The following is a 5556-nucleotide window of genomic DNA, read 5'->3' on the forward strand; positions in this document are numbered from 1 at the left end:
GTGTGTGTGTGTGTGTGTGCGTGTATATGAGTGTGTGTATGAGTGAGTGAGTGTATGAGTGAGTGTGTGTGTGTGTGTGTGCGTGTATATGAGTGTGTGTATGAGTGAGTGAGTGTGTGTATGAGTGAGTGAGTGTGTGTGTGTGTGTGTGTGTGTGTGTGTGTGTATGAGTATATGAGTGTGTGTGTATGAGTGAGTGAGTGTGTGTTTGACAGATACAAGCTCAGTCAAGCATGTCATTCTCTCACCCAGCAGTGAAACGCTCTGTCTAACACTAAAATAAACAAAATAAACTCATCTGGGTGTCTAAATGTCATCAATCCAAAATAAAATACATAAACCAACCCAAAACCACCGAGCAGACAGACAGAAAAGGACAGACAGATGCGTTCAGGAAGTAGTTATTTAGTCGGGTGAATCTCATGAAGAGATGTGTGATACTGTGTTTCATCCCAAAATCAAAAGAAAATATAAAAGAAAAATAAATGATATTTTACATATGCTTTGTCACTATAAAATCATTTTTATTGCAGCATTTTAATTGACAAATAAAAATGTTACAATAAACCTCCATTCTCACTACTGTAATGCAAAATATTCATTAATTCTCCTTTAGATTGTTTTGTGTTTGTGTAATACAGAAATGAAAATGATTTTGATTTCAATAGATCAGCATAAATTACAGTAGGTACAGATACAGTAGAAAACAATGATCACCACACTGGATCCTGAGAACTGAACTAAAATGTTCTCTGTAACTGAATTAATGTTCTCACAGGCAGCTCGCGGTTCATGTATGCAGGTTCAGTTCCTTTGTGTGGCTTGAACACACAGCCCTTCAATTCCCAGCCAAGACCACAATCCACTGCACCATTAAAGACCACGAGCCGCTCAAAGCAAACGCTGTTTCAGACCAGCACACTGAAAATCATGACATACACCAAATAATAAGTGTGTGTACCGCAATGAACCAGTAGATGGCAGCATTTGATCAAAATAAAAACTAAACTAAAACTAACAACAATATTAATGAAACTAATAAAAACTAAACTGAATTGTATAGCAAATTTGAAAACGATATTAAAATAAAATGCAAAACTATAATAACCTTGCTGCCCCTCTCCGGCTGCCAAGGTTGCAGAGGCATATACATTTTAGGATTTTAAATGTTGTGAGTTTTTACACACATTATCTATTTCTGTACTATCTCATCCTATAGCATCTCCCATCTCCGGTACTTTCTTCTGTATTCTCCCTTCAGAAGCGCAGTCACATAGGCCTACACAGCCTTCAGAATGCACCCAGCTCACATATGAGGCAAAAACACCTTTCACAAATGTACAGAATATCTTCTTCAAATGTGTTATATAGAATAAATAAAATATCACATCACCTAACCTAAAAACTGTCATATCTGCCAATCATGATAGCATGAATGTTTTGATTCCAGAGGACACAATTAGACACAGACTAGCACAAATATAATAAGGTTTTTTAAGGCTGAAAGTGGAAAAGCTTGTAACCACAACATTTGCCAGAACTCCAGCAGAGCACTGGTTTATATCCAGCAGCATGTTCTCCGGCCTGCAGAAACACTGCTTATTAGTACATCTGAGGGGGACAAAGTTTCTCTAACTATATTTAAACATTAAACGAGTCTCTCAGCCTGTTTTCAAACAGGTCTCACAATGTGTTTTTAATGATTTAAGCAGATTAATGAAAGCTCAATAAAACATCAAAAACATTATTGTACATATAAGAAACAACATATAGAAATTACACTAAAATGGCACCAAAAACATTTCATTTAATTCATTATAAAAATACTTATTTTGCTCCTTAAGAATAATAATAATGATAAAAAAGAGAATATGCAATATGATATCTAAAAATGTGTAAATATTGCAATCTTTTTGGCAAGGCATCATGCATCAACCCCGTTAGAACTTACAGTAATTATTGATTGAACCAATAAGAATAACATTATAAATGATCATAGTTCATACATATATTAACTATAATAAAGTTGACACACAATGTAAGAAGGGACGTCCAGGAGAGAGAGGTCTGTTCTTGTGTTCTGTGGTTCACAGCAGCCTGAGATCAGAGCTAAGAGTACGAGTGACAGGAACAGACTACAGGTCAGATTCATGGACTAGCAAATCTATTGTTTGTGATTGTATCATTAGTACAGATGCACAAACACTTATTATGGTGAATATCTTCAGCAACATGTTACTGTATCATTTATTGTATATGTGTTTAAGATTATTCTTGTCACAAGTAAATAAGAGTTCCATCAAATGCACTAGTACATATTTTAAAGATTATGTTACTAGTGATTCTAACACCTGGCTGCTCTGTTAATTATTCGTCATCAGTTAGGAACCTAGGTGTGCTATCTGAATTATTAAAATGAATATGCATGGATGATAGTGACAATAACAGTTCAGTTAATTCCCCTCATTAGTAGCAGTTTCGCCTGGGGGATCAATAAAGTTAATATTAGTCTTATATTAATTATAATACTTAATTAACTTTGTGATTTTGTTATCCCTGTTACAGTATTATGTATAAGTCAAAAATCAACAAGATATGTTTCCCACCATGTTTCCGAGTTCTCTACCTCAGGTCCAAAGGAATGTAGAAAGAATGCTTTCTGAAAACACTAAATCATTTTGTGATCTATTTGCATTTATTTTCAAAAGAGAAATACGTGTATGTTTACAGAGCAGAGGTCACCTTTTTTCATTCCAAAGGGAGGGATGGACTTGTTTTTCTTTATTATTTGCTGTATTATTTGGTTACTGTTTCAAAAGGCAGCAATAAATAACACTTTAAAAATAACACGTGTGTTTTTAAGTGTTCATGTGATTTTATGCATTAGTAGTGTTGTGTAATTAATGAATGCATAATAATCATGATAACCGTGATTATTCCTCAGGCCGCTGTGGCCTTTGTCTTGATTAGTGGTGGACGCTTGACTGATTGCACAGACACTGTTGAAGAGAGCTGAACTGGAGGATGATCACTGAATCATCAATGAACTGACTTTAGCTGATAAACTGACTGTTTGTTATCGTCCTCCTGCATTAATGACAAACTGTTTCCCTGTTTAACTCTGTAAAGCTGCTTTAACAGTTCGATCAGTATTGAAGCGCTATGGAAATAAAGGTGACTTGAGTTAATTTTAGTAGATCTTATTTTCAGCAGTGATCTGTCTGTGTACGCAGTTATCACGCGAGAGACTCTTACATTCATGACACTAGTATTTCCTACATCGCTGTGCTCATTTCATGACCTCGTTCCTGTAGATCACAAGATAATTCATACTCAAGGCAATATTTCACATCCATGCAGCTGTGTAATAAACAGCTCTGGGGTTTCATTAGTGACGATGAGCGGCTGATTGAATGTTATCACTTACATAACAGTCTCTCACTTCTTGTTTCTGGTTTCAGGCATCTGTATCTGGCAGAAGACAGACGGGAGAGTAAGGTGTTAAGGAGAGCTGAGGGTGTTCATGGAGTCATTTTCCACAGGCGTGTAATGTAGAAATCTTGTGTTTACTCTGCGTGTGCTTGGATATATGGTTTATGAGGACACTTATACTCACACAGACGTCAACAGAACGGTCGGCAGCCAGCGAATCTGACACAAACACTGGAGGCAGATCATCTGCTTCTCCATTTCTGTTCACACGCACAGGTTTGCAGCAAGGTTATTATAGTTTTGCATTTTTAAACTCGTTTTATTCCAATAAAAAAAAATCTGTTTAGTTTTTATTAGTTACAATAATAATTTTGTTAGTTTTAGTGTAGTTTTTAGTTTGTGAACACATTTCTATTTGGTTTTTATATAGTTTAGTTTCAGTTTTAGTTTTAGTAATTGAAGTTTAGCAGAATTAACAGACCAACGAAAGACTTTAACCTTATTGACGCAAACGTCTAGCTTATTCGTGTGCACGCTGCAGTCTGAAGACCGTCAGAGATTTCTATTTACAATTCGATTTGCAGCGTTGCACATTATAGCCATCCGCGCAGCAGCTGAAGTTAATGACAGCTTCGGAAGCACTCTTTGCTTGCTTTCTGTAGCCTATTTTATAAGTTTTGTTTTTAATGCTTCTATAAAGGACCAACGGTCACGTAGCCTATGGGCCTACTGCAGAGTTTAAGGAGAGACAATCGCATATTTAAATAATATTCTGCTGAATCTGATCATTAAAAATGCCTTGGAGATATATCTTTCAACCTTTGATCTTTATAGTGCAGATGCTTTTGTTTAAAGGGTAAATCAGATGCAAAAATCACTTTTACATGCTGTTTGCAATAAATGTGTGTTAGCAGTGTGTGGACACATCCACCCAACCATCCTTTTTTTAATCCCCAAAAAACCTAAAGTCTCAATATTCAAGCCGCTTTGATTTTCTGAGCAGTATGACATCATACTGCTCAAGCCCCGCCCACGAGCGCTGACGGACTGTCCTGCATTAGCATAACTCCGCCCTGTCCGCCGTTTTCTCCGCGCTCGAGCAGCTACAGCGACAGCAATAGAGGTGTGTTCGACTCGAAGCAGCGCTGCGCGGTCCGATCGGTGTTTGACATCAAAGTGAGAGCTACAGAGAGAGCAGACGGCTCCGGAAGCACCGCTTCGAGTCGAACACACCTACTGTCTCGTAAGCAATGCAGGTGCAAAGCTGGATGTAAAAGTGAACATAAGAGTCTTCATTTTCTCCCGACATGAGAGCCAATGAGGACGCAGTGGATTAGTTTTGTTTTTGATGATAATGCACCACCAAATACACAAAAACGGGAGAGAGGGGCAGGGTCAGCAGAGCTCATTATCATTTAAAGGGAACCTATTATGCCCCTTTTTACAAGATGTTATATTAGTCTTCGGTGTCCCCAGAATGTGTCTGTGAAATTTCAGCTCAATATACCCCACAGATCATTTATTATAACATGTGGAAAATGCCATTTTTGGGGCTTAAAAAAGAGCTGTTTTGGTCTGTATCACTTTAAATGCAAATCAGCTGCATATCCCCGCCCCGTCTTCAGAAGAGGGCGTGGTGTATACATCTCTGCTTTGCATACCTACAGCAATAAACAGCCGTTAGAAACATGACTGAGAGCGAGAGAACCGGTGTTCAGCCGCACATGAATGAAACGGAGTCTGACACAGATGATGGAGAATGAACCAGGACGTCTCTGAATGGTTATTTGATACATTCATTTGATACATATGTACATTTAGAGTGTTCACAGCCCATTTGCAACGACAGATGAGCAACACACACACACAAATACTGCGATAACGTTCGCTATACACTTTAACGAAACGACAGATATGGTTCAACCATTAGCTAAGCACTATAACGACATGATTTTGAGGCGTATTTCCTTCAAAAACAAAACTAGTCCACTGCGTCCTCAGTGGCTCTGATGTTGGGAGAAAATTAAGACTCTTATGTTCACTTTTACATCCAAACACAGAACACAGGATTGCTCACGAGACATTGTTGACGTTACAGCGACTCGAGCGCGTACAACCAAACAC

The sequence above is a fragment of the Sinocyclocheilus anshuiensis genome, unplaced genomic scaffold (assembly GCF_001515605.1).
Source record: "Sinocyclocheilus anshuiensis isolate Anshui unplaced genomic scaffold, SAMN03320099.WGS_v1.1 scaffold3108, whole genome shotgun sequence".
Lineage (NCBI taxonomy): Eukaryota > Metazoa > Chordata > Actinopteri > Cypriniformes > Cyprinidae > Sinocyclocheilus > Sinocyclocheilus anshuiensis.